Genomic DNA, 10,106 nt, shown 5'->3' on the forward strand with positions numbered 1-10,106 from the left:
GGTGGGCAAGTATGTGAGCAAATGTAATGGCTCCAAAGTCTTGGAGGGCGCTAAGGACCGCTATTCTCAAGCAATTCCTTTCAAGTGAAGCTAATATAAGGTTCTCACAGAATGGAGAGGCCTTAAAATGATGCCCTATGAGTCTATCAATAAGTATATAGAGAAGCTTTGGGACTTACATCTCAAAACTATTGTCTATAAAAGAATAGACTTTGTGGAGCAAAGGCAACAATATTGTGTGGGGCTACCGGATGAAATGAGCGAGTACATCAAATCACAATGGCCTCGCCCTATCTCAGAAGTCATACACCATTCCATTGTTGCCTCTAAGATTAACTTCCAAAATCATGGGACTAAAAAGAACAATAAGTCCCTGGAAGTTAAGGAGGACAACAGCAAAGGCAAGAGTAACCCCGAGGGAAACTCCAATAAAAAGTCTAAGGAGAAGGAGTTTTCAAAGGAAGGAATCAATTGTCCAACAAAGAGCTTGAATGCTATAGAAATGACAACAAATGCTTTAAGTGTGGGGAACAAGGTCATGTATATAGGGCATACCCCCAAAGGAATGCACACAATGCACCACCTAGGGCTTCCTTAATGGAGCTTCCACAAGAGGATAGTCATTGCAAAGGATCACCACTCTCCTATGTCTGGGGTAAGGTGAGGGATCATGATGCATTTATACTTTTTGATCTTGTCTCCACTCACAACTTCATCTCTTATGAGATGGCTGCCAAGCTAGGAGTGCAGTCTTTTGAAATGGGTGAAGTCATCAAAGCAGATGGAGCCTTAAAAGGGCAAGATGTTCCAATCACTCCACTGATTGGAAAGCTAAGGCTCTATATCTAAATCTATGTGAACAAAGAAGACTTCTTCATATCACCTCTCAAGCATAAGGAAGTGATCTTGGGAGCCCCATGGTTTACATGTAGGGCAGCTGTTATGAAATTTCTCAAAAGGGAGGTCACTATCATGCATAGAGGAAAGAAAATGGTGATAGGCACTAGTGCTATGGGATACTCTATCCCTCTTGTAGATACTTTGGATTTTGATAGATCAATCAAGAGTTCCATTTCCACTTACATGATTTTTTTCAAGGATGATAAATGTGACTCTAAGGATTTGTCTAAAATGAATAAGGAACTAGAGCTATCTCTATTCCTAAATGAATATCAAGATATATTCATAGATGACATCCCGAGGGAGATACCTCCCAAAAGAGGTGATGATGATCATCTAATTGAACTTACCCCAGGAAGTTCACCTCTTATTAACAAGCCTCCCTATAGAGTTTCTCAAACTCAACAAGAGGAGATCATGAGGCAAGTAAACTAGTTGGTAAAGAAGGGCATGGTGAGGCTTAGTTCATCTCCATTTTGCTCTCCATTTCTATTAGTGAAAAAGAAGGATGGCACATATCGCATGTGTGTTGAGTATAGAGCACTTAATAGACTAACGGTCAAGAATAGATTTCCTATGCCCAGGATAGAAGATCTATTGAATAAGTTACAAGGATCTATCTACTTTAGTAGAATAGATCTTAAGAGTGGCTATCATCAAATAAGGATAGTCAAAAAAGATATTCGCAAGACTACTTTTAGGACCACCTTTGATCTATATAAATATCTTGTTATGCCTTTTGCACTAACCAATGCACCAGCCACTTTCAATTACATAATGCAGAAAATATTTTGGCCTCATCACCATTTCATGGGAGTGTTCTTGATGATATCATTATCTAATACAAATCTCTACTAGAGCATAAGGAGAACTTAAAGGTAATGTTTCAAGCCTTGAGAGATAATATGTTTTATATTAATCAAAATAAAAGTAAATTTTTCTTCCAAGAAATTCAATATCCAGGCCATATTATCTCTAAGGGTGGAATCTGTATGGATCCAACCAAGTTAGAGGTAATAAAAGGATGGCATGAGCCAAAGAACTTACATGAATAAAGAAGCCTTATTGGTATGTGTGCATACTATAGATGCTTCATTGAGAAGTTCTCAGTTATTGTGGGGCCACTTCATGACCTAACTAAGAAGAATGTCAAATATGTGTGGACTCCCAACAAAGAGCAACAAGCTTTTGCTACCTTATAGCAAAAGCTAATCTTTCAACTAGTGCTCATATTGTTGAACCTCTCAAAGCCATTTGAGGTCCAATGTGATGCTTGTGGTGATTACCTTGGAGCAATTTTACTCCAAGAAGGGCATGCCATAGCAGATGAAAGTAGGAGGTTGAATACCATTGAGAGAGAATTATGAATATATGAAAAAGAGCTCTTAGTTGTCCTACGTGCTCTAGCCGTATGGAAGCATTGCCTCTTGGGGACTACTTTCATCTTGTAAATGGATCACCAAAGGCTCAAGTATTTCATGACCCAAACCAAGCTCTCCAACAAGCAAATGAGGTGGGCAAATTTTCTTTCACAGTTTAGTTTTCATATTGCTCACATTCCTGACAAACACAATCAAGTGGCCGATGCACTCTCACATAGGCCAAAAGTAAATGCAGTGTCTATAGCTACTCACAATGGTCTATCTCTTACGATAGATGAGTATGCTAGTGACCTTGATTTTAAGGATACAAGTGCACTAGGGAAGAAACAAGAGCCATTTACTCTTCAAGATGGCTATCTTCTAAATGGCAATAGGCTATGTGTGACCAAATCACTTTGTGAGAAGTGTATGAATCACATGCTCCCCCTTATGTGGGGCATAGGAGTATCCAAACGACTCTACGTGCACTAGATATGTATTTTTTTTGGCCTTCTATGAAAAGAGACATACAAAGCTATGTCTCCCAATGCATAGTATTCCAAGAAGACAAAGTATGGCAAAGGGAAGTGACCTAGTTTTATTCAATCATTGCCCATTCTTGATGCACCATGGGAGAGTATATCCGTGGATTTTATCTTTGGATCTCTCCAAGGAAATATGGGCATATGGACTATAGTTGATGGGTTTAGAAAGCAAGCATATTTTATACCTGTCAAAAAGACTATAAAATATCATTACATGGCCATCCTCTTCATATCACAAGTCTTTAAGTATCATGGCTTGCCAACATCAATAGTGTTGGATAGAGATCCTAGAATGACCAGCAATTTTTGGAAGGGTCTCTTTGAGAACTTCATTACAAAACTCAATTTCTCCTAGGCCTATCACCCACAAACCGATGGCCAGAGTGAGATAGCAAACTCCAAAATCCTTGATCTACTAAAAGCCTATGTAACAAAGGTAGATTAATGATCCCAATGGGAGAAGTATTTACCTCTAGTAGAGTATGCATACAATAACATTGTACATACTTCTATTGGGAATGCTCCCTTTGAGATAATAGAGGGTAGATCTAAATCTACCATACTTCTTAAAACACATGGGAAGATTTTTGCTACGGATGAGTATATCATAAACCTCAAAGAATCTTTTGAAAATATTAAGGAGGCAATACTCATCTCCTAGCAAAATCAGAAGGCTGCTCCTAATAAGCACAGAAGAGCCTTGATCTTCAAAGAAAATGATTGTGTATTGTTAAAGTTTCCTAAAACTTGCCTTAGAGGCATACTTCAAGCAAGAATCCTACCGGCATCAAAAGTATTATGCTAAGGTAGCAAAAAGATACTATGGCCCATTCCAAATATATAAGCCCATAAATGAAATGGCATATAGGCTTAAGTTACCCAATCATTGGCTCATTCACAATGCCTTTCGTGTGAGCCTCATTAAGCCATATAAAAGAGAGCCACTAAAGGAATTAGTCATAGAAGAACCACAAGAGTTCGAAGGTCTAGAGGAGGTATTCTAACCCAAGTCCATCCTGCATCACACAAGAACAAGGTATTGAGAAATGGTAAGACTATATGTTATTAGCTAATGAAGTTTAAGAATTATCCCTTTCAGGATGCTAGGTGGATGCAAGGAATCCAAGCAAAGGATTCTCAACACCTTGACAAAGCTTACAACGACTCAATTGAGTAAACGCATTCTTTTGCACAGTGCTATGATATTTTAAGATGTTTTTTTTCATGAAAATGTTTAAGTATGCATACTTAGGAATCATGCTTGCAGGAACCAAGTAGACTTAGTCACTCTACTTTAGACTAAAGTGAAGACACGCTTATAGCAAATTGGCTTTCCTAAGTACCAAATAGATTAGTCATCCATTTTGGAATGATGTCTTACTTAAAGAACAAAGGACTAAAACTGGTGGCATGCTTGCGGTAGGTAAGTCTCCCAAGCACCAAATGGACTCGTCATCCATTTTGTAATGATGCTTACAAGTTAAATGAAAAAGGACTATATTAAAGACATGCTTGTGGTAGCTCATTCTCCCAAGCACCAAATGGACTAGTCATCCATTTTAGAATGATGTCAAGATGGGTAAAAAGGGATCGTCTACCCACTATGAAAAATGGACTAATGAGAAAGATTTTACCTCTCTACCTCATAGTCGAGGAAGTCAAGGATGACTATGATTTCGAGGGAGAGGGAATGTCATGAAAATTAATATTTGACACTCCTAAATGATTTTTCCATTTTAAGTTGGCCACTTAATATGAGAAAATATGAAGGGAACTAAGGTCAAATTATTAAATGTGGTAAGGGTTATCTCCAACAAGGATTACATGGGAGATAGTCCACCAAGAAAAAAGTAAATTAAGTTTGAAAAACCTTTAGGTAAGCTTTGAAATATATTCTAGAGAGTAGCTCTAACAAGGAAATTCTTATCAAAAGAGCTTAAGAATGGCAAGCTAGGGGGCTGCTAGCTTGAGGAGGTAAGTAGTTCAAGATAGAGGCCTAGTTACTTGATTTTCTAAGTAGCTCAAGCTAGGGGGTAGCTTAAGCAAGGAGGCTGCTTAGTCATAATTTATTTTTTTAAAAAGGAAAATATTTATTTAATTAAGCACCTTCTTTTTTAAGCCTGATAATGAGGTGGTGTGCTACCTCATGCACACCTCAAGCCTAATAATGAGGATTCAAGTGCCTCTTTCTAAATTCATGTATGGCAAGAGATTGACTCACCTAAACTAGTAATGATCCTAAAGTTCTCAAAATTAAGATTGTATTGTGGAATACACTTGTTCTCTGTTCCACCTGCCCTACGACTGTGATTGTGTTTCTCTTATATAACCTGTGTACAACTTTCCTTTCCAAGACCATGTGTTCAACATGCCGAGACTCAATCTGTTACAATTGCCAGTCTTGATGGGCATAGTTGGTGGACACGTCAGGGCTTGACTTAGTAGGATCTGTTAGTAGGAGTACTACACCTCCCCCCTAAGGTCTAAAAGGGATCTGTTCTGAATGGAAAGGCTTCACGCGGATTACGTGGGCAGTGGTGATGGACTTGTTAGAGATTCGTTGTAGGTGATAAGTGTTGGAGCGGAGCTTTTGGAGGACTTTGTACGGTCCCAGCCAATGATGTATTAGGGATTCGCTCTGCCCTTTGCGACGGAGTGGGTAGTATAGAAGGACATGTTCTCCCTCTTTGTATGTGACTACCATGCGGCCATCATCGTAAGCCTTTTTCTGTCGTTGTTGTGCCCGCTGAAGGTTCTGAAGCAATGCACTGCGGAGTAAGGGTTGCACTCTCTATAGGTGATGTAACCAGTCCACTGCATCTACTTTCACCGGCTGGATTTTGACATACTGCAGATCAGGTGGTAGTAGGCGAGGATCGCGCCCATACAATCCTCTGAAAGGGCTGACTCATGTTGATGATTGGACGGATGTGTTGTATGCATGAACGGCATATGGAAGAACCTGGTCCCAATCCTAATGTAGGGGTTCTACAAAAGTTGCAATCATTTGTTTAAGAGTGCGGTTCATCCTCTCAATGAGTCCATTGGTTTGTAGATGATATGGTGACGTGAAAAGCTGCTGAATGCCCAGTGCTTGTGTGAGGACTTGTAAAACTTCGGCTCTAAATTGTGGACCTTGATCTGATAAAAGTTGGAGAGGACACCGATGGCTGAAAATGAGCTTGTGTAGGAGAGCAGACGCAACTGTTTGAGCACAGACATCGGGAAGAGCTATAGCTTCACGCCATGTGTCAAGTTTCGGTGATCACCAATATATAGTGATTACCTTGTGAAGAAATGGGGAAAGGTCCCATGAAATCCCAGCCAACTAATTCAAAGGGTTCCTGTGCCAGGATAGGGGATAAGTGACCTGGTTTGTCAGAAGGTGTTTTGATGGCTTGACAAATTGGACAGTGTTGTATGAAATGTGAGATGGGTTGACGCATTTTGGGCCAATAATAGTGTTGCCGAAGCTGGAAGCTTGGCTAGAACCTTATGGAACCCCAAATGTCCCGACATTGGATGACTGTGATAATAGGCCAAATACTGAGGGCGTAAGGCAGCAGGTACATAGACACGAGGCTCTTGCCCAGGGCAAGAATAGTACAAGACATGATCTATAACTATAAATTGTTTGTGAGATGGTGTAAAATTCCTGGACTGAACACAATGAGTGATGTTTTTGATATCTGGGTCTTGTTGTTGAAGAAGAGCTGCCATCTAAGGTAGGCTAACTGGTAGTTCGACAGGGTTGGGTGAAAAGTGAGTGGCTTGTAGCTCAGCACGAGACAACCCATCTGCGGCATAGTTTGAAGATCCTTTGCGGTACTCTAGTCGAAAGGTATATTCTTGAAGAGCCAAAACCCACCTTAAAAGACGACCAGCTAGGTGGTTTTTGTGTAGAAGTGGTACCAGAGGTTGGTGATCAGTTTCGACCACAACGTTAGAGCCATGAGGATATGGATGATATTTAGCAAAAGCCCATATAATCGCTAGCAGCTCTTTCTCTGTCGTGGAGTAGTTGGTTTCGGCTGGAGTTAGTGAACAACTTATGAAGGAGATTGGGCGCCACTGCGTATGCTCATCCTGCTGCAATAGCACAGCCCCTAAACCATAGTTTGAAGCATCCGTCTCTGTAGGAGGAAGGGTTTCTGGAAATTAGGATGTGCAAGGACGGCGGCTTGTAAAATAATATGCTTCAGCTGATCAAAACTATGTTGGCAAGCCATCATCCAGCTATACTTGCTTCCTTTCTTGAGGAGGGAGCGGAGAGGGTATGTGATTGATGCCAGATTTGGCACAAACCGAAGGGAGAATTTAGCCATCCCAAGGAAACTTTGAAGATTCTTGACATTGGAAGGGGGTGGGTAATTTTGTATAGCTAATACCTTGGCTGGATCCATTTGGATACCATCTGCAGAGATAATGAAACCAAGAAACTTCAACTTAGTGGCACCCCACTTGCATTTCTTCAGCTGTAGCTGTAGGTTATAATGTGTGATCCGCTTGAGGACTTCATGAAGAATGTGTAGATGTTGTTCCCAAGTAGGTGTGTGGATGAGAATATCATCCAGGTAAACTACAACGACTCCTTGTAAGATAAGATCATGAAAAACATAGTTAGCAGTGCGCTGGAACGTACTACTAACATCTGAAAGGCCGAATGGCATGTGTGTAAATTCATACAAGCCTAATGGTATTCGAAAAGTTGTTTTGTGAGCGTCAGCTGGGTTAAGTGGGATTTTCCGGTATCGAGAGGCAAGATCAAGGGAAGTAAAATACCAAGAACGGCCTAATTGATCTAGGCATTTTGCAACTGCTGTGGAGCTCGAGGAGCAGTAATGTTGTCAGCTTGTGCATTTTGAAGTTGTTGATGTAGTAAATCATAGGCAGACTCTCTCTGACGAGAATACACACAGAGGCACAAACTAACTTTTTTATTATCATACTGTATATTTGTACATAATGATACGGCGCCTGTTTGGCTGCCGCTTGACGTTTCACATAAATAATTAATTTAATCATGATACACACGATTAATTGAATCGCGTCAATTGCTTGTGTTAGTCTTGATTTCATCAGTTGATGAGATTGTAGGCGACGACAATGCCTTTAGACATGACCATATATGTTACAATAAAAACATTTAGGACGGCCCTATGCGTCTCTATCTAGGAGAGACTTGCGATTAGGAAATTGGACATTTTGCACATCTATGTCCATGGGTGTGGATAAAGTGGGTGTAATTGGGATATTGTTGGAGGACAAAGTTGGCAGAGGCTATACCTGGTCATTCATCGTTGCACCTTCAATAGTACGCTGAGCAATTTGAATCGCCGCATGAAAGTTGGTAGGGCCTTGGTCCCGTACACGACGGGAGATGTCATGGCGTAGACGTGGCCAGAGGTAAAACAACTTCATTTCTTCTTACATGGTAGGGTCTACCCTCAAAAGAAGCTGCTTAATCTTGACACCAAATTGGGCGATTGGTTCATGCTGTTGTTGACACAAAGCGTTCAGTTGTTGAAGAGCAGTTTGAGTGACATCTTTATGAGCGAAGTTTTGGATTAATAGCGACTTCACCAATCTGCCTTGACGCTCTCTGATTGCTATATAAACCAGGTGGCAACAACACCTTCGAACAGTGTGCGGGACTCTAGGGCACAACAATGATCATGCCATTGATGATAACTGGCTATGCTGTCAAAATGGTCTAGCCAGGTGAGCACATCTTCAGTGGGCAACCCTAAGAATGGTTTTGGGCGTATCTTGGGGTCCGGTTGATGAGTCTTGGCCACTTGTGTGGAGAGATAACTGATGAGCGACTGATTTGTGTGATTGACATGTGCTAAGAGTGTGGAAAGTGCATGGAACATCTGTTCTGTAGCGAAGGGTTGTGAAGAAAATTCGGGATGCATGGCAGCATCCTCGTATTGAGGAGAACTTGGTTGATGTCTAGGGGACATGGGGTGACTCATTGTGAAGGCTACGCTAAGCTCAAAGATGGCTGAAAAATCAGACCTGTGTCTGCTAAGAAGTGGTATTGCTGTGTGCCCATCAACTCCACCAATGTGGAATACACTTGTTCTCTATTCCACCTGCCCTACGACAGTGGCTGTGTTTCTCTTATATAACCTGCGTACAACTTTCCAAGACCATGCGTACAGCATGCCAAGACTCAATTTGTTACAACTGCCAGTCTTGCTAGGCTTAGTTGGACACATCAGGGCTCGACTTAGTAGGATCTTTTAGTAGGAGTACTAAAGTATAACAATTTCTTTTTAAAAATTTGTCAAATATTTCTGGATTGTCGGCTCGACTAGGAGGATTGTCAAGTCGCATGTGAATGGGGCTCAATGTAGGCCAAGGTTAAATTAAATAAAATTAGAACAAGCCAATCTCCAAAAGTTAAGGCATAGTCACGTAGCCGTAAATTGCATGACGATTGGTGGTTCGATGGTCACTAAAGCTGAGGTTGAGAGAAGGTGGCGAGCTCCCATGGAGAGGATAACCACTTGCCTACCCAAATCCAAATTGAGATGCCGCCATGCTCGAACGCGTAGCCAGCTCTGGAGGCACCGCCATGCATGGCGATACTCAAGTTGGCATTCAATTGCCTCAGCCATGCACACGCACCCACCTAGAGTCCTTAGCCTATATAAGGATTCATCTAGGTGTGTGTGAGGAGGAAGGAGAGACCTGGCAAACTGCTGGTTGGTAACGATCCCAAAGTTCTCAAAATTAAGACTTTATAATAATTTATTTTTAAAATTTTGTCGAAAATTTCTGAATCATTGGCTCAACTAAGAGGATTGTCAAATCGCGTGTGAATGGGGTTCAATGTGGGCTAAGGCTAAATTAAATAAAATTAGAATAAGAAATCTCCGGCAAGTTAAGGAGGCGTAGTCACGTAGCCATAAATTGCATGACGATTGGTGGTTTGATGGCCACTAAACCTAATGTCGGGAGAAGGTGGCGAGCTCCCGTGGTTATCGAGGTGGCGAGCTCCCGTGGAGAGGATAACCACCTGCCTACCCAAACCCAAACTGAGACACCGCCATGCTCGAATGCGCAGCCAGCTCTAGAGGCGCCGCCATGCAGGGCAACACTCATGTTGGCACTCGACTGCCCCAGCCATGCACACGCACCCACCTTGAGTCCTCAACCTATATTAGGCTTCATCTAGGTGTGTGTGAGGAGGAAGGAGAGGCCTGGCGAACTGCTGGGACCAGCAGCTCAGTCCACTTGGGTCTGTCGAGAGCAAGCTGACCAAAGGAGGAGGCCTGGACACGAGTTGGGA

At 41.7% G+C, this 10,106-nt stretch overlaps 1 pseudogene; it reads right to left on the reverse strand.

Moving 5' to 3' along the window:
* Positions 1-295: 295 nt before the first annotated feature.
* Positions 296-8,784, reverse strand: LOC148017699 (uncharacterized; annotated as a pseudogene).
* Positions 8,785-10,106: the final 1,322 nt, after the last annotated feature.

Source organism: Lygodium microphyllum, chromosome 21, assembly GCF_053477565.2.
Source record: "Lygodium microphyllum isolate KBCC chromosome 21, Lygodium_microphyllum_v1.1.10, whole genome shotgun sequence".
NCBI classification, from domain to species: domain Eukaryota; kingdom Viridiplantae; phylum Streptophyta; class Polypodiopsida; order Schizaeales; family Lygodiaceae; genus Lygodium; species Lygodium microphyllum.